A 25,357-nucleotide genomic window follows, 5' to 3' on the forward strand; every position below is an offset into this window, starting at 1 on the left:
AAACTCTGGGAGTGGAGTTCAGAGGTCTTGTTTTCATGAAGTCTTCCGGGTGATTCTGATACACACAAGCACTGTGGAACCACTTCTCTGTTCTAACACATATTATCATGATTAATCAGTTCATGACCTTACACTTACATAAATGGATCAGCTGAACATTTCTCACACTCCATTCTGTTTCCCCCAGATGCAGTGGACTTTTTCCTTTGTTCCTGGGTGAGAAGTCTTGCTGCTTCTTCCCCAGTAGTTTAAGGCTTTTTCTTCAGAGGACAGGAGGAGGCAGGAAAGTGAGAGACTTAATGTTTGTCCCAATGTGGCCTTTGATCACCTCCTGCCTACATGTGCCATTAAGGGGGAGCTTTCCCATATTTTTCACTTAAACACTAGGTTGAGGCCCATGTGGAAGAGCTTGCTGTTGTGCTAGTCCACATTTGGCTTTTAAGCCGACATTAAAATGTTAGCTTATTACTTCTCCTTATGGTGGTCATTTCTGTCTCGTATGCTCAGCCAAAAGAGAAACCGTAAATGTCCCATCTCTCCTTGGAGGGGCTTGTCTCCCTTTGGAATTTGGTCAACTTGGTTGCCTTATAATACCAGCTTTCTGAATGGGCTTATGAAAGGTTATGATTTTGAAGATTATCTGGCTCTTCCAGGTTTTTAGGTAAGAATGATATTAATTGTAGCTTTTTACATTGAAAATGGCAATCTGACCTTCCTATAAATGGAACCACACCATTTTTACTCTCAAGTCTCTGGAGTCTGTTTATAGGATTCTTCATATAAATGGAACCACACCAGTTTACTCTCAAGTCTCTGGGTCTTGTTTAAAGGATCCTGTTACTTTTATCTGCATTGTTACATATAGCAATAATTAGGTCTTCATTGTCATGTTGTATTCTATTATGTAAAAACTACTGCTAATATCTTTCTACGAAACAATCATTCTAATGTATGTAGTTCTTTATAAAACGTTTAATGTTTAGGTATTTACTGATTGTCATGTACTGAGCAAGGTTGGGGTTGAGTAATGTGTTCTGGTGAATCAAACCCAGTATGTGCCATTAGTGAATTTATGGTCTGGTAGTCTTCCATCCATGTTAATGTTACTCCTGTTACTGTTCTCCCTGATGCTGGAGCTCCTACGGCCCTGTCCTTTCTGCCTATTTACTTTAATTTAATAATTTAATTTAGGAAACTTTGCTCAAACAGCTCTTATATAGACTGAAATGTTAAATGTTTTCTTGCTGTGATTTGACCCAGTGTTTGTGAAATGCTGTACTTAGTTGTTATACCTGTCTACTATTTTAAAAGGCAGTATATGGCTTAGTATTCATGTAGTTTGGCATGTGTCATCTTTTCCTAGCCGTCTGCACATTAATGACATTTGCATGCCCTACAGGTATTTGAGTTTGTATTTCTGTGCCAACTGGTAAAATTTGGAGGGACAAATTTTTATGGTTTGGCCAGGGGAACTTCTGGTTTCTCTTTATTTCTTAGTATTTTTGTTTTTTAAATTGAAATTTCAGGAAGTAATATACATTGGATCTGTATAATAACCTTATTTAATGTTGTTAAACTACAAATTCCTTTTGAGCCTAACTTTTACAAGTTACTTCGAACTCCATTTAAGTGAGTGAAAATGAAGTTGTAGCTGGAGAACAGAAAGGTCAAATTGATATAATAATGAGGCTTTGTGTTGAGCATGTCCTCTTTAAAGTCTTGAAGAATCTGGAAGTAAATGCACTGTTTTAAACCTTTACTTTGGCTAAATTTGTCAATTTTGCTTATTTAGTTGCTATCATCAAGCCTTTGAATCAACTTATGCCACAGATGACAGCCAGGAAATGTGAAAGGGGATAGGAAAGAGGTAATTGAGTAACTTAAGGTTTAAAAAAAATCACTTTAAATTCTGACCTAGTTAATCTGAATGTGAAAGCAGATTTCAGAAGAAACTGCTTATACATGTATAGTCAATAGTATTGTTGTTCAGTTAATTGCTCTTGTACTTAGTAGTGAATTTATGTCTGTTTAAATCCCTAAAATGCAGACCATTTACACCTTGTAAAAAATTATTTGAAAAACCCAAAGAAAGAAAAGTGAGTGGGTGGTTCCTCAGATGATGAGGTAACGGATATGAAAGGAATTTGAAAAGTAACAGCTCTTACTGTTCTGCAAAATGTCTGTAATTAATATCTAGGCCCTTTGCAGTCTTTATGCTTCTTCTCTGACACTAGCTATTCAGTCTCTTCCTTCATTCTTGTCCCTTGCTGTCAGTAAGCTTCTCAGAATCCAGGCATGCATTGCTTAATGAACGGGATCTGTTCTGAGAAATGCCTCCTTAGGTCATTGTCATTCTCTGAACAGCATAGAGTATACTTAGACCCAGATGGTATAGCCTACTACACACCTATATAGTATACTCTCTTGCTCATAGGCTGCAAACCTATACAGCATGTTACTTTACTGAATACTACAGGCACTTGTGATTTGATGGTACAGAATTGTTTATCTAAATGTAAAAAAGTTACAATAAAGATAGTAATAAAAGAGAAAAAATGGTATACTTGTATAGGACACTTGAATGGAGTTTGCAGAACTAAAAGTTGCTCTGGGTGAGTCAGTGAGTGAGTGGTGAGTGAATGTGAAGGCCTAAGACATCATGGCACACTAGGGTAGACTTTATAAACACTGTACACACAGGATACACTAAATATGTAAAAAATAAAGTAATTGCATTACAGTGTTACAATGGCTACCATGTCACTATTTTATAGGAGTTTTTCAGCTCCACTGTAATCTCATGGGATCATTGTTGTAAATGTAGTCTATCATTGACTGTAACATCATTATGTGGCTCATTGACTGTATTTCATTCCTTTGTCATGAAGGCGATTTTCATTGGCCCTGGAATCAGGTAAACTTGAACCTGAATTCTTTTTGACAGTGTATGAATTTGTGGCTTTAGACAAGTGTATTAGCCTCACTGAATCTTGGTTTTAGCTGTTTAATATGGGATGAAATCTACTACCTTATAATGTTATGAAGATTAAACAATAAGGATGAAGTGGTAAGCATGGTACCTGTCATGTAAGTGCTTAATAATATTTGCTTCTGCTTCTCCCTTATCCAGTTGTAGATTCCTTTTAAAAGCAAGAAACCTGATTTACAGTTTTTAAAGAAGGCATTTATAAGTAGTTTTCAATTTTTTTTGCTGTGGAGTGTTGCTCTTTTGCCCAGGCTGGAGTGCAATGGTGTGATATCGGCTCACTGCAACCTCTGCCTCCCATGTTCAAGCGATTCTTGTGCCTCAGCCTCCTGAGTAGCTGGGATTACAGGTGTGTACCACCAAGCCTGGCTAATTTTTGTATTTTTAGTAGAGATGGGGTTTCAGCATATTGGCCATGCTGGTCTCGAACTCCTGACCTCAGGTGATCTGTCTGCCTCGGCCTCCCAGAGTGTTTGGATTACAGGTGTGAGACACCATGCCAGGCCTGAAAAAAATTTTTAAATTATGAAATACCAATACTATAAATGTGCTATACTTTAAAAAAATTATTTTTCTAGCAACTGAAAAGACTCAGACATTTCCAAGTACTGTATCAAATATTAGTCTTAGTTCACCATTAAATTAAAGCTCACAGATGGTATTAAAGTGTCTCGTAGAAAATTATATCATTAGATGATATGGCAATATGTTTTTTCAAATCGTTAATGAATGCATTTCTTAGACACCTAACAGATTACAAATTAGGTAAAGGGCATGAAAGTCAGCATGGCTACCAAAATGAGGCAGACTTACAATGTTTATTTTACTTCAAAAGTATAAGCAAATGTAAGGGAAAGTTTCATGAACATTTGAAGATAGTAGGTAGCTAATCAAATGAAGTGATAATATTCATAATGTAAACTTTATAGTGGAGCTGTCAGACTAGTTTATCTTAAGACCAAAGTTCAAGATGATTGATATCATTTGTGTTGAAATTATTTGTACATTTGGAAATCAATAAATATTCTTCATAGAGAATAGCACATTCAGGTTCTAACATTATTCCTTTCCTCCACAAAGTGGTACAGCCACAAACACTAGTAACAGTTTATCTGTTTTTTAAGCTCATCTTGTACCTCTAAGTTATTAAGACTTAGGATGCTCTTGGGAGATAACATGTATTACCCTCATCTTAGGCAAGAAAATAGAGGTATAGAGAAGGGAAAGGATAGAATTTTCTTTCCATGGTCTACTTGTGACAGGCAGGGAAATGTTAAAGCCTTTCTGACTCACGGGCTGTTTTAATCTTTAACATGTATTAGTTATTTATTTGCAAAATGACCCAAATATGTAATGTCATTACCAGTTTTTTTATGTTTATACTGAAAGTGGTTGTGGGTATGGGAGTATGTTTTGTAGAAAAGACCATTATCAAAAATGAAGACCATTGTGTGGCATGGATATTGCCACTGTCCCTTGTTCTGCTCCTGGCAAACATTGCTGCTTGATCATGTGACTACTTCAGAAGCTAGATTTGACCTCAGAATCCTTTTTTAAAAAAAATTTTAATGTTAATTTTTAAAAATTATTTATTTATGTATTCATTTATTTTGTGATGGAGTCTTGCTCTGTCGCCCAGGCTGGAGTGCAGTGGCACGATGAGGTCTCACTATGTTGCTCAGTCTGATCTTCAGCTCCTGAGGTCCAGTGATCCTCTCACCTCAGGTTCCCAAAGTGCTGGGATTACAGGTGTGAGCCACTTTGCCCGGCCCCAGAATCCTTTTCAACATACTGCTTAAGGGAGCTATTACCAGTCAATCACAGGTTCACAAAACAAAGTTCTTTTTTAGTCTTTTCTTATCTATATTACTTACTTAAGTAATGTGCATTAAGACGTTATGAATTTACCTATAAGTTGAGGTTAAATTTGTAGTCCTGTAGCTAGCCTCAAAGTACTGTGTATAGGACTCAGTTTATGTTTTTGGCAGGTTTACATTCCTGTGGGTCAAATAGACAGGCACGTAATTAGAAGACAGACTCTGCTATTTTATTGCTGTGAAGAGAATTGGAAATGATGTAAGATTAATTTTTACTAAAAACATTGGTGTATGTGGTGATTTTGGACTTTGAGGCTAATAGAATATTCAAAGTGGTCTTTAGCAAAGGCATAGAAGATAATGTAGGACGGATTTTGGGGAACGACAAATGATGTATCTTGGCTTAAGTACATAACAAAGATAAGGTAGAAGCAAACAGAGTAGCTTGCTCCCTGTACAATGGGTTTTGGGTTTTATTTTGTTGTTCCTGGTCTCACACATTGTTTTTTATCAGTAGAATGATGTGACCCAGATCTGTGCTTTAAGAAGATAACTCTTGAGTTTGAATAGAACTAAGGTCAGAATCTTGACATAAATGTAGGAATCCTTGGTAGTAGTATAGGAAAAAATGATGAGCATAAGAACTGAAATTCTGGAACGGAAATGGTGAATTTAGAATAAATTTTAAAGATAAAATTAATGTGATTCCTATAGGGTTAAGTTATCCCTAGAGTCCCCAGCATTTCTTTGGGAGGATAGCTAGTAATTTCCTTTGTATATGCCAAGTTAAAAAAATTTTTAAAGGTGATTTTTTTTTTTTTGTCTGCTTGTATTTCTGGACAATTATTTTTTTATTCTTGGTATTTCATCAACTAGGATATATATTTCCATCTGTGATTTGGTATATTTTTTCTTTCCTTGTATAGATTTTTTACACCTTTATTTTTGGGATATTTTCTTTTATATCCTTCTGCCTTTTCTCTTCCATTTAATTAATTGTTCTACTTGAGGGATACTAATTATCTTTCTGTTCAGCCTTTGTCCTAGATTTTTTTCTAATTCTTTTGATTTGTCATTTTTTTTTCTCTGCAATATATTTTTTTAACTTTCTTTTTGTTTTCTTTCTTCCCTTTTTTATTTTTTGATACAGAGTCTCGCTCTGTCACCCAGGCTGGAGCGCAGCAGTGGTGTGATCATGGCTCATTGCAGCCTTGACCTCATGGGCTCAATCTATCTTCCCAGTTTAGCCTTCTGAGTAGCTGGGACAACAGGTGTATGCCACCATGCTTGGCTAATTTTTGTATTTCTTTTTTTGTAGTGTTGAGGTTTTGCCATGTTGTCCAGGCTGGTCTTACACTCCTGGACTCAAGTGATCCACCATTTTGGCCTCCTCAATACTCTTGTTATCTTGAGATTTTTTTTTTTTGCCATTTGTTTAAGTCTTTAGTTCTTTCCCTTGCTTTTCCCTCCGCCCCCAATTCATTGTTCTTAATGGTTTCCTTAATGCCAGAACTTTTCTTTTTAATTTATTTGTTTTGTCTTTTGGGCTTTTCTTTCATTAGATGCATGTTCTTATTAGGTTGCTCTGTGTTACAAGAAACTGTTAAGGTTTTATGGCCATTTCTTTTTGTCTTGCTCAGGCTTAATTTGGATACCTAGGTCAAGACTTTGCTTTTGCCCTTCTGTGGCCCTAGGCTTCCCCATCTCCTTAGATTGTGTTAAATGTCCTATACCAGTCTCACTTCATACTGCTGAGGGTATAGTATGTTTCTGTGTGCTTCAGATCCTTCCCTCAACTCAGTACCTATACTGACCAAAGGATATATACCTGGTGATGCCTCTGCCTAGGTTTTGAAGCCTCTGTGCTCAAGATATTTTCCTCAACTTCTCTAGGGCATGAAAAATGAAATTTTTTTATCCAAACAAGGAGGTATTTCTTAAAATTTTTGAGTTTTTTAGTTCACCTTTTTTTGTCACTGCTGCCTGCAGGCAGTAATCAGGCTACTAGTCATACTGTATCATACAGATTTTTTTTTGTCTACTTGTTTTTAAAGTTTGTAGGTTCTTAGCTTAAATAGCTTTTTGTATTATTATTGTATGTAGCTGTTGGGTTTCTGGTAAAAAAAATCACATACACATATGTATATGCATTTATATCATATTAGTGGGTAACAGGACATTCTTTTTCACTTAGTCCTTTTTCACTCTACTATCTTTACTTGAAAGTTTGTGATTTTCTAAATATTTACTTTTGACATAGTTAATAACACTTAGGTATTATAGGAACTTCACTTCTTAGGCCAGGGTTGGACAGTCATTAGATTGAATCGGCAACCAACAAAATGGGAAGAAATTTTTGCAATCTACCCATCTGACAAAGGGCTAATATCCAGAATCTACAAAGAACTAAAACAGATTTACAGGAAAAAAACACACAAGCTTATTCAAAAGTGGGCAAAGGATATGAACAGACACATTACAACAGAAGAAATACATGAGGCCAACAAACATATGAAAAAATGCTCATCATCACTGGTCATTAGAGACATGGAAATCAAAACTACATTGGGATACCATCTCATGCCAGTTAGAATGGCGATCATTAAAAAATCTGGAGACAACAGATGCTGGAGAGGATGTGGAGAAATAGGAACACTTTTACAATGTTGGTGGGAGTGTAAATTAGTTCAATTTTTGTGGAAGACAGTGTGGCGATTCCTCAAGGACCTAGAAATAGAAATGCCGTTTGACCCAACAATCCCATTACTGGGTATATATCCAAAGGATTATAAATCATTCTATTATAAGGACACAAGCACAGGAATGTTCATTGCAGCACTGTTTGCAATAGCAAAGACTTGGAACCAATCCAAATGCCCATCGATGATAGACTGGACAGGAAAAATGTGGCACATATACACCATGGAATACTATGCAGCTATAACAAACAATGAGTTTGTGTCCTTTGTAGGGACATGGATGAACCTGGAAACCATCATTCTCAGCAAACTGACACAAGAACAGAAAATCAAACAGCATGGTCTCACTCACAGGTGGATGTTGGACAATGAGAACACATGGACACAGGGAGGGGAGCATCACACGCTGGGGTCAGTTGGGGGGAATAAGGGAGGGACAGCGGTGGGTGGGGAGTTGGGGAGGGATAACATGGGGAGAAATTCCAGATATAGGTGATGGGGAGGAAGGCAGCAAACCACAATGCCATGTGTGTACGTATGCAACTGTTTTTGACATGAACCCCAAACCTAAAATGCAAGAAAAAAAAATATTTTAGGAAGTGAAATAGAAAAAAAAAAAAAAAAAATTGGCCTGGTGTGGTGGCTTACGCCTGTAATGTCAGCACTCTGTGAAGCTGAGGTGGGTGGATCACCTGAGGTCAGGAGTTCGAAACCACCCTGGCCAACATGGTGAAACCCTGTCTTTACTGAAAAATATTAAAAATTAGCAGGTGTGTGGTGGGCATCTGTAATCCCAGCTATTGAGGACGCTGAGGCAGGAGAATCACTTGAACCCACTAGACAGGTTGCAGTGAGCTGAGGTCATGCAACTGCATTCCAGCCTAGGCGACTGAGTGAGACTCCATCTCAACAACAACAACAAAAAAATTAAAAAAATTTAGCTCAGTGCAATGGCCCGTGCCTACAGTCCCAACGCTTTGAGAAGCCAAAGGGGAAGGATTGCTTGAACCCAGGAATCTGAGACCAGCCTCGACAATATAGCAAGGCTTCCACCTCTAAAAATGTGAAAATAAATTAGCTGGCCATGGTGGCATATGTCTGTAGTCAGTCCTAGCTACTCAGAAGGCTGTGGTAGGAAGATCACTTGTACCCAGGAGTTTGAGACTGCAGTGATCTTTGATTGCATCACTGCATTCTAGCTGGGTAAAAGAGCAAGACCATGCCTCTTAAAAAAACAAAATTAAAGACAATGTCATACACTACATTAAAAACATCAGTGACCCTAAATTTAAATTTCCATTTTTCTTTGTGTTTTTACAGCATTCTTACATAACAGTGAGCATATAGTGACCATATATTTTTCTTAATATTAGGACAAACATTTTAATATTTCTAGCTCATTTTTATAATCTTATCACATGATATGTCATAATTTATTAAAAAGTTACTCAAATAGCGAACACTAGTGGTTTCTAGTTTATGCTCTTTTGTGTGCATTGAACCTTTTTGTTTTTGTAGTTTTGTGTTATATTTAAAATAAATACAAGTTGTGCACGGTGGCTCATGCCTCTAATCCCAGCACTTTGGGAGGCCAAGGTGGGACGATCGCTTGAGGTTAGAAGTGCAAGACAAGCCTAGGTAATATAGTGAAACTCTGTCTCTACAAAAAATTTTTTAAAATATTAGCTGGATGTGGTACTGTGTGCTCTTAGTCCCAGTTACCTGGGAGGCTAAGGTGGGAAGATCACTTGAACCAGGGAGGTGGAGGCTGCAGTGAGCCATGATCATGCCACTGCACTCCGGCCTGGGTGACAGAGTGAGACCTTGTCTCAAAAAATAAAATAAATTGTGTAAGATTGAGATTAATGGACAAATCAACTTTATTAAATTTTTATAATTCTCAACCTGGCACTAACTGTAGTGTGTATTTATGTTACTAGATGAAAATTCTTTTGAGTTAGTTGCCTAAATTGACAGCTTATTATTGAACCCTTAATGCCAAAAGAATTTTTTTGGTACTGTTACATTATTCAGCTATATACCTCCCATGGCTTTAGTAATTAGTGTTTTTCAAATGTCTTCTACCTTTTATAAAATTATATACATTTAAAAAATATATGTTTTTTAACTTTTATTTCACTGACTTTAAGGGAACAGGTGATTTTTGGTTGCATGAATGAATTGTATAGTGGTGAGGTTAGATTTCAGTGCACATGCCACCCAAATAGTGTACATTGTATTTTACTACATTATGTAGTTTTTAAAAAATCTTTCATCTCCCTCCCACCACCCCTTCTTCTGAGTTTTCAGTGTCCATTATAACTCTCTGTATGCCTTTGCATAACCATAGCTTAGCTCCCAACTATAAGTAAGAGCATATGGTATTTGGTTTTCCATTCCTGAATTACTTTACTTAGAATAATGGCCTCAATCTCCATCTGTGTTGCTTCAAAAGACATTATTTCATTCTTTTTTATGGCTGAGTAATATTCCTTTGTGTGTGTGTGTGTGTGTGTGTGTGTGTGTATGTATATATACCACATTTTCTTAATTCACTCATCAGTTGAATGGGTAATTAGGTTGGTTCTACATCTGGCAATTTTGAATTTTGCTGCAATAAACATACATAATGCAGCTGTTTTTTTAAATACAAATTTCCTTTGGGTAGATACCCAGTAGTGAGATTGCTGGATCAAATGATTGATTTAGTTCTTTAGATATCTTCATACTTTTTTTCATAGAGGTGTTACCGATTTATATTTCCACCAGCAGTATATAAATGTTCCCTTTTCATCACATCTATGCCAATATCTATTGTTTTTGGACTTTTTAATAATAGCCATTCTGGCTGGGATAAGGTGATATCTCATTGTGGTTTTAATTGGCATGTCCCTGATGATTAGCGATGTTGAGCATTTTTTTCATGTTTCTTGGCCATTGTATACCTTCTTTTGAGAAATGTTTATTGATGTAATTTGCTCACTTTTTAATGGGATTATTTTGTATTTTTCTTGCAGATTAGTTGAAGTTCCTTGTAGATTTTGGGTATCAGTCTTTTGTCAGATGCATAGTTTGCAAATATTTTCTTCCATTCTGTGGGTTGTCTGTTTACTGTGCTTATTTTTGGCTGAGCAGAAGCTTTTTAGTTTAATTAGGTCCCATTTATTTTTTGTTGCATTTTCTTTTGGTGTCTTAGTCATAAATTCTTTGCCTAGACTAATATTTAGAAGAGTTTTTCTTAGTTTTTTTTTTATAGCATTTTTATGGTTTCATGCCTTAGATTTAAGTCTTAAATTCATCTTGGGTTGATTTTTGTATATGGTAAGGGATAGTGATTCAATTTCATTCTTCTACATGTGACTATCTAGTTTTCCTGGCACCATTTATTGAATAAGGTGTTCTTTTCCCAATTTTTGTTACATATGCTTTGTCAAAGGTCAGTTGGTTGTATTTGGTTTTATTTCTGGGTTCTCTACTCTGTTTCTTTGCTCTCTGTATGTACTTTTATACCAGTACCATGCTGTTTTGGTTACTATAGTAGCCTTGTAGTATAATTTGAAGTCGAGTAATGTGATGGTTCCAGATTTGTTTTTTTGTTTAAGATTGCTTTAGCTATTTGTACTGTTTTTTGGCTCCATGTGAATTTTAGGATTGTTTTGTCTAATTCTGTGAAGAATGATGTTGGTATTTTGATACAAATTGCATTGAATCTGTAGACTGCTTTTGGCAGCATGGTCATTTTCATGATATTGATTCTGCTAATGCATGAGTGTGGGATGTATTTTCGTTCGTTTGCATGGTCTGATTTCTTTCAGAAGTGTTTCGCACTTCTCCTTGTAGAGATCTTTTACTTTCTTGGTTAAGTGTATTCCTAGGTATTTTTTTTTTTTCAGCTGTGGTCAAAGGGATTGAGTTCTTGATTCTTAGTCATTATTGGTGTGCTACCAATTTGTGTACTTTGATTTTGCAACCTGTGACTTTACTGAATGTACTGATCAAATCTAGGAATCTTTTGAAGGAGTCTGTAGGATTTTCTAGATATATAATCACGTCATTGGCAAACAGAGATAGTTTGACTTCCTCTTTTCCAATCTGAATGCCCTTTTTTTCTCTTGCCTAAGTGTGCTGGCTATGGCTTTCCATATGTTCTTATTTTTAAAGGAGAGACTATTATCCAAAATGAAAAAATTACTTGGATTGGAAATTGGAAGAAGTACTCTGAGAGAATTACTTTTTATATCGTCAAATTTGGTAGTTTGATTTTATTATTTCTGGATTTTGTGGTCATGATTCATAGCATACGTTCATAAAAGTTAAAAAAAGTTCTTTATTTTCGTCCAACATAAAGTTATTAGTACATTCATTATTTGCTAGGAGATCTATAGAAATCATGAGTAGCTTTTGGGCTTTTCTGCATATAAAAGTATAAGTATCATATTATGTAATAATTCAAGTAATTATCCTTATTTAGGAATGTTTAATGTCCTTTTTTCTTTTCTTCACAGATTCTGTCAAATTTTAAGAACAAATGCACCTTATAGCTCATGGAAGAAAAAAACACAAATCAAGACATTTTGGGGTTTCAAGTTGCCAAAGTATGGAACAAAATCTATAGGAAGTACATTGCAGCCAGTGTCAAATGGGACTCCTGTTAATTTATTAGGAACTTCCAAGAATAGTAACATCAAAAGTTACATCAAAAATAATGGCTCTGATTGTTCATCATCTCATTCATTTAATTGGAGAAAAGCAAATAAATACCAACTTTATGCACAAGGTGCCGAAGAGCCTAATAATACTCAAAATCCACATGATAAAATAATTGATCCTGAAAAACTTGTTCCTACTCAAGTAATGTTTGATAAAAATGGGGTAAAGGGAGGTTTGAAAAGTGTTTCATTATTCATGTCAAAGTTAGCAAAGCCATCCACTATGTTCGTGTCATCTACGGAGGAGTTAAACCAAAAGTCTTTTTCTGGACCATCTAATTGGGGTAAATTTACCAAAGGCACATTATTAGGAAGGACTTCATATTCTTCGGTCAATACTCCAAAATCACAGTTGAATGGATTTTATGGAAACCGGTCGGCTAGTAGCATGCAAAGGCCTAGAGCAAACTCCTGTGCCACCAGAAGCAGTTCTGGTGAAAGCTTAGCTCAGTCCCCAGACAGTAGTAAACCTATTAATTGTGAAAAAATGGTAAGGTCACAAAGTTTTTCACATTCCATTCAGAATTCATTCCTTCCACCTTCATCTATAACCAGATCACATTCCTTTAATAGAGCTGTGGATCTTCCAAAGCCTTATCAAAACCAACAGCTATCCATTAGAGTGCCTCTACGGTCAAGTATGCTAACAAGAAATTCCGACAGTCAGAAGTACTCAATGGGAGTGAACATTTAGGGTATGGGTTTAATAGGCCTTGTGCTGCTGGTGGAAAGAAGTTGGCTTTACCAAATGGTCCAGGTGTATCTTCTACTTTAGCCTATAGAATGGTTTATCTCTCTCTACTGAAATCTAGCTGATCTCCATTGTCTGGGACTATCACAGTTGATGGAAATCAAAATTCACCTGCTGACACATACATAGAGGAAGATGCTATAGTTTTGGCTGAGGACAGAGCTACTAATAAGGACCAAGAACTGACTGAAAATGAAAGTTACAGAATGAAAAACAAACAGAGCATGAAACACAATGCGAAAGCGAGATAACTGAGTGATGATGTGGATGACATTTCCTTGTCTTTTTGTCATCTTCTGAAAAGAATGATTTAAGTGAAGACTTCAGTGGTTATTTTATAGATATGGAAGAGTCTAACAGAACTAGAATAACTCCAGAGGAAATGTCTCTCAAAGAAGAGAAGCATGAAAATGTGACACCACAGGATGTATTTGATTCCCCCAAGGAAAATGAAAAAGCCCTCAGTAAAACTGATGAATGGATAGACGTAGGTGTCTCTGGTAAATATTACTAACCTTAAGTCTCTTTGCTTTCTTTTAGATAATATAACTGAACTTACATTTAGGATTATCTTCAGATACATTTCAAGGTACTATCAGTTTTACGGAGTGATGGATCTAGACAAAATTGGAGTGGGGTAACATTTATTTTCCTTGCGACTTTTGCTTCATACCTGATTTTTCACTGTATCTAAAACAACGTTAATAAAACCACTCTTAATCTTTGTTGTTCTTTGGCTGTTATACATAGGCTTATTCCTGCTTAGTATAGACAGTACTTCTAAATGACTTTTCCCCTACCTACCTCAACCAGTGTTATGAGATTCATCAAACCATCTCTTTCCTTAGGGTAGCGTATCATTGCTGTTATTTAAGAGTAAAGCTGTTCCAAAAGGTAAAATGAAATAATATAGGTTATGTCTAATCTGATTGATATTTTTTATCTTAAAAAATTTTTCTTGTTTAGCAATTTTTGTAGATACACATCTAGAGGGAGCTTTATTTATTTTTTTAAACTGAAGAAAGTGAAATAATACCAAAACATTTCCTCTTATGTTTGATTATCCTGTTATTAAATGCTGGAGAAAACTTATTTGGTTTTTGTATGCCCTTATGCTTGAAAATAGAACAAACTGAAGGGATTGGATATAGACATGTGGTATGTCCAATTGCTTCAGCTTGTTCAGTTTGTCGTCTGGTATAATCAGATCAGTGCATAGAGATGCATGTACAAACCTTTGATTGTCTATAAGTTTTCTAAAAGTGACTGCCAGAAAAAGTAATTTTCTTATAGGGAGGCAATTATGAGTACCCTATATTATTTGATCTATGAAGTTAAGTAGTGTACAAAGAAGAAAAGGAGTTTCCTGGCAAATGTTTAAAAATAAATAACTTGGGAAACATAGGAATATGAGGAATATTTATTTACATTTTTGGAAATATTACAGAAGTGAAAGATTACTAAGTAAATTTTCTTTTTGTCTATTAGAAAATATTTCAGTAGGTTATTTTAAAGATTTTGCCTCTTGATGTTTTCATTGCTTAGGATTTAGAAAATGCTACAGTTATTAGTGCTTCTTTTTGAGCCAGCTTTTTTGCTATGATATATCAAATTATTTGCACTTTGATTTTTAGGACATGAGAAACAATTATATTTTTGTGAATCAGTAATCTTTTTTCTCTCTCTCTTTAAATGAAATGAAGACAGGAGTGAATGTACAAAACATACTTCTGGGAATAATTTGGTTTCACTGGATACTACAGAGTTGGTCTTCATTTGAACTCTCTGCTAGTTTTGATGGAGGAACATACATGTGGATGAAGAAGTCTTGGAACCCATTGGAAATGTCCATCCAGTTGGGAGCTATGAGTCTGAAATGAACAGCATAGTATGTATGGATTTATATACTCTTGGGATGTTTTGTTTACCCTATTATAGAGAGACTTGTGCTATAATTGATTTTTTAAAAAAATTTATGAGTTAACTTTACTACTTTGAGAAATGGGAATTCATATTTCTTAAGAGCCTATAAAATATCTGACCCTAGCAGGAAATAAACATGAGAATATACGACATTTGACTTAAATATACTCAACATGTTTACATATATATTTGTCATTCATACATAAATATGTACATACTATATTAGTAGGTTAATCTTGCCAGTGGCTCTCAAAGATAGTGGGGAGAAGATCAATGACAAAAGGTGGTATTGGTTGTCATATTGATGAGGGCTTCTTGGTATCTAGTGGGTAGATGGCAGGGATGTTGTTTAACATCCCACAGTGCATAGGACAGAGACCACAATGAATTATTTATCTAGCCTAAGATGGCAGTAGTGCTGCTGTTGAGAAACCTTGGCCTGTGCTCTTCTGAGGTAACACTGAAGTGCCATCTCTCAGTGGGATAACACAATAAAAGTTTGTTTTTTACTCTTAGAAAGTCTGTTGTGGGTCTGTACAGCTCTCTAGGGCAGCTGCCTTTAGTGATTTAAGCTGCTTTGATTTTGGGGCTTAACCATCTTTTGAGGTCCCTTCTTGTCACTATGGCAGAGGAAGAGAGTGCCAGAGGGTCTCACACATATAATTACTTGCATTGGCCTGCAAGCAACACTTGGCACTTCCATTCACGATCTTTTGACCAGAACTAATCATGTGGTCCCACCTAAGTACTAAAGGCAGGAAATATAATCTTCCTGTGTGCCTGGAAGGAAAGAGAACCAAGTATGGGCAAGTGTTAGAAGACCTACCTTGAATTTATGTGTGCATATTTTAAGAAACACAGCAAGTAATGTGGATAATATGCCATATAGGTAAAGTATAATTGGTATGTTTAAAGTGACTTATTGCATTTATTCAGTATATAAAATATGATTTTCCAATAGTTATATGGCAAAATTGGTAGTCTTTGTGGATATATTAAATTCCAAGTGGATTTTAGGCAGTATAATTTTCTATACTCCTATAATCCTTTTATTTAAAAAAGTCATTGTTACCAGAGGCTTAAATCGCACAAACCTTTTTTTAACCTCTATCAACACCTTGTATACAACCATTTAATCTAGAGAGAGTATCTTCATCTCTTTAGATAAAGGAGGCTCAGAAAAGGTGACAGTTTTAAGACCTTCGTCTTACTAGGACTTTTAAGGCAAACATAATTGACCTGCAAATGAACACAGTGTCCAGCAGATGGCAGCAGTGTACCACTTAGTACCTGACAGTTTTTAGAGGCTAACAATCTTGAGTTTATTGTTTAATCACAAAATAGCTATCTCTAAAAGAGTTCAGAATGCATCTGGATTGACCTTTAGTCCTTAAGATCCATGAGTTTCCTCCTTGTTCAGTAGGTTTATGTATATGGTATGGGAAACAACAAAAACATTCATTCTGTGCTTTGGAACAAGACAGTGTCTCTGATCTAAAGAGAAGACAAAGTCTGAGAACGGTTAGAGAATTGATGGCAAAAGCTGAGAACAGTGTATTGAATTCTCCTACAGTGATATTGGAGTTACCATTTTTGCTTTGAAATTCTGTGAATTTTTTGTTTTGTATAAATTTTAGGCTTATTTTGTTAGGTGTGTACCTGTTCAGAATTTTTTTTTTTTTTTTTTTTTTTTTTTTTTGGTGAATTGGACTTTTCATCATTATTTAGTGATCTTCTCTAATTGTGCTTTTTGTTTTCAGACTTTTTTCTTAAATATTAATAAACCTTACCAGTTTTATTTTTATTTTTTCCTTCTTTTACTATCAACCGTTTTACTATATAGCAAATAGCTTATTTTGTTAACATTTTCCATTTGTCTTTTTTTTTTAATTAGTGAGTTTAAGTTTTAAATTTTGCATTTCTTGATATACTTGGACTTTATTCTTCCATCTTATTATTTTTATTTAAATTTTTCTTTTTCTGCCCCTCCCCCCAAAGTAGTTCAAAATAGTATCTCTAACTTAACCCAAAGACCTTTAGCATATTCTCACTTTTCTTGGTCTCTACAACACTGCTTCTTCCAGCCCAGGTCAAGATAAGGAGCTTTCACTAGATAGAATGTACATCAACTGTGTCACTTCTGACCGTTTAGTTCCATCCACTGTTTATTTCTGCTGACATTGTTTTTATAGTAAGTCTTCCTTTTTAAAAGAAACAGTGCCTTCCTGTTCCTTTCAGTCATTCTCTTACTCTGCAAGAACTTTATATAAATGAACCCATAAACATGTACTAGTTTTTGTCTGGCTTCTTTTCATTAATATGTATTGTGAGTTATTGTTTCTTTATTCTTATTGTATCATATTCCTTTGTGTGAAAATACTACAACTTATCTTATTGTTCATGGGCATTTAGGTTGGTTCCAGTTTCTGGCTATTAGAGTATGCACTATTGTGAAGATTTTGATGTATGCTTTTATTGGTGAACATTTATTCATTTTTGTTGGAAAAATGTGTAGGAGAGAGATTCCTGAGTTATAGGCTATGCTGATGTATAAAGATGCTGTCAGTTTTTCAAAGTGATTTTGCCTGTTTACACTCTTCATTGGCAGTAAATGAATGTTCCAGAAATTTCACCTTCTTCTCTATACTTGGTACTTTCTGCCTTTTTGCATTTTTTATTTTCTGGCATGGGTATAGTAGTATTACATTGAGATTTTGTCTTGTATTTTTCAATAACTTTTCACAGAGCACCTTCACATATGTTTATTGGGCCATGTGTCTTCTGTTGGGTTATTTGTATTTTTTCTTAATGATTTATAAAAATTCTTGATGTTTTTATATATAAATCTTATTTTGTTTCAATATGTAGATGTTTGTATGCATGTATGTATTTAGATATTATATATGTAGATTATATTATCTACTGAGGGTTACTTTTGAAATCTCCTAATAGTGTCTATTGGTGATAGAACTTACCAATTTTGATATTGTCCAATTATATAGGTTTTCCTTTTATTGTTACCAATTTTTTAAACTCTGGAGCTTTTTCACACCTTAATATCATGAATATATGTTTCAGTGTTTTACTATAAAAGCGTAAAAGCTAGGTGCTGCTGTTACAGAAATGAAATCAGACATCATCTCCTTTCCAGTGTCTCACAAATGCAGCCATTTCTGATTCAAAGGCCAGTGTCTTGACTCCAAGTTCGCACTTTTGCGAGCTTTGCTTAATGTGTATATCCCCCTATTCTCCAGGTCTTCTTTCTTTCTAGTTCTTCTTAGTATACACAACCTCTCAGGGCAATCACTTCCATGCCCATGGCTTCAGTTGCTTTCTCTATTCACTGAGGACAATAGAATTTTAAATTTAAAATATTACCTTTATTTGTAAGATCCCTCATTTGCTATAACCATAGATTCAGGGTTGCTCCATGAAAGTAAGAAAAAATGGTGATATACTTAGCATGTAAGTTTTAGGAATTTTCCCATTACTCTAAATGGTTTGATTTAGTATGTGTTTTATTTTTAATAACATATGTTTGGATGTCACAAATGGACTTAGCCTACAGAGATTTATATTCAAGTTTGACCAGAGAGTTCCATTTTAATGTGACACTGAGCGTAAAAAAAACTGCCTTTTCCTTTTTATCTATTTGTCTTCCTACATTCTCTGCCAGGAGAAAGGTACAACTCTGTACCCAGTCTTCCCCAACAGAGCCCGAGCAGCCCTGTTTTTCCCTCTACTTTGCTGCTTTCACATCTCATGATTAAGTACTTCCTATTCTGTCTCCTTAATAATCACAAAATTTTTTCCTCCACTTTTGTCACTGCCACTGCCTTTTGCATCAGTCTTCCTTTAGATAGTCTCTTAATTGGTCTGTTGCTTTCTTCAGTCCTTCCTTATTATACAGACCACTGCACCCACATCTGAAAGAGATTCCTCAACTTTGTATGGTTTAATGACTCAAATTTTCAGAATAAAATTAAAACCACCACAGTGTCAAATTTGAGGTGGGTTTGTATCTCAGATTCCTACACTGTCCAGTAGTGTGATCTCAGAAAACAACTTCGTAAGCCTTTGTTTGTGTATCTGCCTACCCTCATTGAAATTTTGGACTGTTTTACACATATAGTGTCTGGCATGTAGGAGGGACTTCATCAATGTTGAATGAAGAGGAGGCATTTTAAAATTCACATTAAAAAAAAATGCCAGTCTATAATATCACTTCCCTTCCAAGCTTGGCTTCTACCTGTACTTTCTGATACAGTTTGGTCATGTCCCCACCCAAATCTCATCTTAAATTGTAATCTCCAAAACCCCCACATGTTGAGGGAGGGACTCTGTGGGAGGTAATTGGATCATGGGGGCAGTTTCCCACATGCTGTTTTTGTGATAGTGAGTTCTCATGAGATCTGATGGTTTTATATGTGTTTGACAGTTCCTCCTTCACATGCTCACACTCTTTCGCCTGCCACCTTGTAAGAAGTAATGGCTTCCCCTTCTGCTAGGATTGTAAGTTTCCTCAGTCCTCCACAGCCATGTGGAATGTGAGTCAATTAAATTTCTTTGCTTTATAAATTACCCAACCTAAAGTATTTCTTTATAGCAGTGTGAAAATGGAATACTGCACTTTCTGATGATCACGCTTGAGGAATTGGGGAATTCATACTACCTGAGATCAAATAATGGCCTCAGACTGGGCAGTCATATGACCTTGGGGAGATAACTTACCTTCTCCATTGTAGTGTCTTCTCTAAAACTGGTGAGATTGTTTCTGAGGGCTAAATGAGCATAGCCCACTTGGAACACTGTCAGGCACATACTGCTTGCTAGGTATTCAGTATTCATTTTTTTTTTTAACATGTTCTAATCCAATGCAAAGAAACTAAGAACCTTGCAGTATTCATTTTTATTGAGTTAGCACTGTGGTAACCCACCTTATGGCTCTTGATTTTGCATAACAAAGTCATGCTTAGTGCTTTGTTAGTAAAAGAGAGAAAATCTAAAAGTCCCTGCCATGGAAGGAAGAAACGGGAGAAAAGGAAGTTGGTAAGTTTCAGTACTTTAGAGCTTGGGGGGACAAGTTAGGTTTCTATTTAATGGAGAAGGAGGTGGAGGCAGGATGGATTATAAGGTGTCATTCAAGACACACAGCCATAAGTCTTTAGTGAGAGTAGAGCTAGGGCCCCAGGGATTGCTGTGGACAAGTTGCAGACAAAAACTATCACTCATTGGAAGACAGGAGAGGAATATTTCAGGTGTGTCTACATTGAGTCAACAAATAAAAGTTCAACTTGGTTGCTAATGGGACCCACTCTGCTAACTGCCACTTTGTATAGAACTAGAGGAAGATGGCTTCCAGTAATGAACCACCCTGTTTTTAGGACTAAAAAGCTCAGGAAGCTGGTGGGTGATGAATGAAAAACTTAGTTCCACTGGCACTGAAGGAGGGGCCAGGAGAGCAGTGGCATCATAAGCCACAGGGTGGGGCAGCCTGGGCAGTGGGGGAGGGGTGGCAGCCAGGGTGGGGCATTGTGAGGTGTGGGGTGGGGCAATGTGAGTCACGTGCCTGGGATTCCACTGTGGCCAGTGGGCTTCAGTCTGTAGGTGACTGCAGGAGTAGCTCCTTTTGAACTCTCTTCCAGCAGTTGTATCACTTGGTGCTTGTTGGGTTCCCAACCTATTAAATTAGCCAGCTGTTTGTGACCCTCCCAGACAAGTCAACTTAGGAGAGGCGGTGGGGTGCGGGCCTTGGGCCCGGCCCTAGCCGGGGCGTCGTGTGGGCAGGTGAGCAGCGGGCAAGGCCATCTCTGAAAGTGCGGCACAGCCTCGGCCTAGGGCAGCAGGAGTGCCTGGCCAACACTGAGTGGAGGCACAGGTGGCGGCAGACAGGAGTAGAGGTGCCCCATGGGGAACAAACTGTGCTGCTGTGTGTGCCCCATTTCGGACGATGATGAGGTGTCAGGGTGTCCTCCAGAGTCGAAAATCTGTGAAGCACCAGCTGAGGACGCGACAGCAGCAGCGCCCATGGCTGCTGCCATAGAACCTACCGAGTTGACTGTTGAAGCTGGTGAGGACCTTCCTGTGCATGACATCTGTGATGGGGAGATGCCCGAAGGTAAGGAGGTGATGGTGCCATATGCCCTGGCCACCCCTTTGGCTGCTGCTGTCTTCAAGGTCCCCTGGGGGCCATTCCCTACCCCAGGCTCCTTTTTGCCTGTAGCCAGCTTTTCCAGGGCTGGTCAGAAACACAGGCTGACTCTGCCTTGTGTTCCTTTTTCAACCACTTAGTCTTTCTCCACGGAGTCCAGTCAATTTCTTTTCTCCTCTTCTCCCAAACACCCAGTTCTTGCTCCCTCATTCTCTCAGGCTGGCCTTGGACCATTTATTTATGTCTCTTCTTGTCTGTAGCTCTGTTTATTATTCTGTGGGATTTTGTTGAGGCTTTTATTGGAATAACTCTTCCTTTTTTCAATAAAAACTCAAATACACCAACTTTCCAGTAGCCATCTCATTCTTTTTTGTACCTATCCAGATGGTACCTAAGTGAAGGAACCAGGTAAGTGCCTAATTATTTCCTTCATTAAAGTAGCTAAATCTCAGGACAATTCATGCTGAAATATTTGGGGATTTCTTTTCTGAAATCAGTATGAGGTTGCCATGGGAGAGATGATAGGATATTCTTTATTTTTATTTTTGAGATGGAGTTTCACTCTTGTTACCCAGGCTGGAGTGCAACGGTGCAATCTTGGCTCACCACAACCTCCGCCTCCTGGGTTCAGGCAATTCTGCCTCAGCCTCCTGAGTAGCTGGGATTACAGGCGTGCACCACCACACCCGGCTAATTTTTTGTATTTTTCGTAGAGATGGGGTTTCACCATCTTGACCAGGATGGTCTCGATCTCTTACCTTGATAGGTGCTTATTTTTTTCTAACTGTAATTTGAATGCAAAAGGAAAGAAAATGGGAGGGTGCTTAAATAATTGTGAAAGGTATGAAATTTCATGGCCAGGGCTGCAGAAAAATGGGTGTTTGTTTTCCTCCAAAGGAGTTTGCCTGTGAGGCTCTGATGAGTTTAAAATTCTTACTTTAACACAAAATGTGTCTCTAGATTTATTCTGGTGACTTAACAGACTTTATTTACCTGCTTGTTCTGAAAGAGAGGTACGGATGGTTCGTGGTCAAAACTTTCAAAAGACATGAAACGTCAATGTAGACTTAACATGTAACATAAATATTGAAGGTTAAAACTGTGGAAGAGTGTTTGCTGCCATGGCTCCCCGTTAGTCATTCCCCCACCTAACAATAGCATTTTGTTTAAAGATAAGAAAGTAAAGCATAAGAAGCTGGAAGCCATCGTTTTCAGCAAACTCACACAGGAACAAAAACTAAACCCCACATATTCTCTATCGTAAGTGTTAGTTGAGAACACATGGCCACAGGGAGGGGAACATCACACACTGTGGGGTTCATTGTTGGGTGGGGTGTAAGGGGACGGAGAACATTAGATCGAATACCTAATGCATGTGGGGTTTAAAAACCTTGAAGATGTGTTTATAGGTGCAGCAAACCACCAGGGCACATGTATACATATCTAACAAGGCTGCACGTTCTGCACATGTATCTCAGAACTTAAAGTAAAAAAAAAAAACACACACACAACAAAACAAAAAAACCAACATTGGTTGGGCTCTTAGTTTTTTCCAGAGGTAGAATAATTAACATTCATGATGAATGTGACATTGTAACTTGGAGTACTATACTCACTTTTCAAGATGTTTAGGAATTTTGAATAAACAAATATATTATGTGAATTGATTATACCTTTATACACAAAATGTGTAAGTACTTGTGTAAACTTATACTCTGGTTGCTGGTGTAAGGAAAGCCTGTGAGTGATTTTACACAACAGTTTATAGATGGGTAGTGCTGGATTAGAGAACAAAAAAGGCTCTTTATTGCTATTCTTTAGGATTACAATACAGTTTATGTATGTCTCTTTTGGCCCCTTCCAATACAAAGAAGGCTTGTGTATGTTCTCCCTCTGTATTCCTAATGAAGAAATGAAGACAGAGATCTCACATGACTATGGACGACAGCTGCTCAACAGAGCTAATATTCTGTGTCTTCAGAATGTTGTGGAAGTGACAAATATGCTGAATTTACTTTTTAAAAAATTTTTAAACTCCAGAATACATCTTATACTTTGTATATAAAATAGGCCTTGCTTTTAAAATGGATTGCCATCTTGATTTATTTTATGCAAAGTTGATTTTACACAATTTATAGGGAACATTTACCTCTTTCTTTTTCTTAAATAAAACAGAGTCTCACTATGTCACTCATGCTGGCCTAAATTCCAGACTTGGGTTCGAGGGATTTTCTTATCTCATCCTCCTGGGTAGCTGGGAGTACAGGCATGCACCAGCTTGTCTGGCCTCATCTTATTTCTATACATTCATTTCAATGGATAAGAATAAAAGTAGAGGTATTAAAATGGCCTCCTTATTGAATAAATGAGTTGATAAGTTGTTATAATGATCACATCTTTTTTCTTTTCTCTCTGTATAGATAGGGCTTTGGAGTCCCACTATTCTGATCATCCAAAGACAAAGAAATCTCAGGCAGTTGGTGAGCCAACATTGTTTTTTTTCTATCAAGAAGATGAGTAAAAATTCTTGTTTGATGAGGTGTATAATAGAAGGTGTTTAGCAGAACTCATATTGGTTTAAATTTTTAAAATTTTTACGTATTCACTTGTGTTATATTAACATGTGATATACTTTGCTTGTTGTTATGTTACTGAAAACATGTCAACTTTTTGTTCATGCATTTTCCCATCTTTTTATCAACACAATTTGTCATGTAGTGGAGGAGTCTTAGATTTATCTTTATGTTTAATTCTTTGTCCCTTTTCCCAATGGATAAGAATAAAAGTAGGTGTAGGAATGGCTTCCTTGTCGAATAAGTGAGTTGATAAATTGTTATAAGTGACTACATTTTCCTTTCTCTCCTTGCATGTATAGATAGAGCTTTGGAGTCTGACCCTTCTGATCATCTAGAAGGAAAGAAATATCCAGCAGATGGTGAGGCAACATTGTTTTTTTCTACCAAGAAGAAGAGTGAAAACTCTTGTTTAATGAGGTGTATAATAGAAGGTGTTTAGCAGAACTCATATTGGTTTAAATTTTTTAATTTTTACATATTCACTTGTGTTATGTTAACCTGTGATATACGTTGCTTGTTATTATGTTACTGAAAACATGTCAACTTTTGGTTCATGCATTTTCCCATCTTTTTATCAACACAATTTGTCATGTAGTGGAGGAGTCTTAGATTTATCTTTATTTTTAATTCTTTGTCCCTTTTCTCAATGGATAAGAATAAAAGTAGGTGTAGAAATGGCTTCCTTGTCGAATAAGTGAGTTGATAAATTGTTATAAGTGATTACATACTTTTTCCTTTCTCTCTGTGTATGTATAGATAGAGCTTTGGAGTCCGACCCTTCTGATCATCCAGAAGGAAAGAAATATCCAGCAGATGGTGAGGCAACATTGTTTTTTTCTACCAAGAAGAAGAGTGAAAACTCTTGATTGATGAGGTGTATAATAGAAGGTGTTTAGCAGAACTCATATTGGTTTGAATTTTTTAAATTTTTACGTATTCACTTGTGTTATTTTCACGTGATATACTTCACTTGTTATGTTAGTGAAACCATGTCAACTTATTGTTCATAGATTTTCCAATCTTTTTATCAACACACTTTGTCATGTAGTGGAGGAGTCTTAGATTTATCTTTATGTTTAATTCTTTGTCCCTTTTCCCAATGGATAAGAATAAAAGTATGTGTAGGAATGGCTTCCTTGTCAAATAAGTGAGTTGATAAATTGTTATAAGTGATTACATACTTTTTCCTTTCTCTCTGTGTATGTATAGATAGAGCTTTGGAGTCCGACCCTTCTGATCATCCAGAAGGAAAGAAATATCCAGCAGATGGTGAGATAACATTGTTTTTTTTCTACCAAGAAGAAGAGTGAAAAGTCTTGCTTGATGAGGTGTATAATAGAAGATGTTTAGCAGAACTCATATTGGTTTAAATTTTTTAAATTTTTCACATATTCACTTGTGTTATTTTCACGTGATATACTTTACTTGTTATGTTAGTGAAACTATGTCAACTTGTTGTTCATAGATTTTCCCATCTTTTTATCAACACAATTTGTCATGTAGTGGAGGAGTCTTAGATTTATCTTTATGTTTAATTCTTTGTTTCTCTTCCCAATGGATAAAAATAAAAGTAGGTGTAGGAATGGCTTCCTTGTCGAATAAGTGAGTTGATAAATTGTTATAAATGATTACATACTTTTTCCTTTCTCTCTGTGTATGTATAGATAGAGCTTTGGAGTCCGACCCTTCAGATCATCCAGAAGGAAAGAAATATCCAGCAGATGGTGAGACAACATTGTTTTTTT

At 36.4% G+C, this 25,357-nt stretch overlaps 1 pseudogene across 1 annotated transcript in view; it reads left to right on the forward strand.

Annotated features, from left to right (window-relative positions):
- The window catches only part of LOC100412967 (serine-rich coiled-coil domain-containing protein 2-like), a 59,361-nt pseudogene extending 34,550 nt beyond the window's left edge, over window positions 1–24,811 (forward strand). The window contains exons 2-7 of the transcript XR_013524860.1: window positions 7,775–7,913; window positions 12,008–13,462; window positions 14,666–14,850; window positions 23,457–23,516; window positions 23,912–23,971; window positions 24,369–24,811. The product of XR_013524860.1 is annotated as a serine-rich coiled-coil domain-containing protein 2-like (transcript). The remainder of the gene's footprint in view (window positions 1–7,774; window positions 7,914–12,007; window positions 13,463–14,665; window positions 14,851–23,456; window positions 23,517–23,911; window positions 23,972–24,368) is intronic.
- The last annotated feature ends 546 nt before the right edge of the window (window positions 24,812–25,357 follow it).

The sequence above is a fragment of the Callithrix jacchus genome, chromosome 12 (genome assembly GCF_049354715.1).
Source record: "Callithrix jacchus isolate 240 chromosome 12, calJac240_pri, whole genome shotgun sequence".
NCBI classification, from domain to species: domain Eukaryota; kingdom Metazoa; phylum Chordata; class Mammalia; order Primates; family Cebidae; genus Callithrix; species Callithrix jacchus.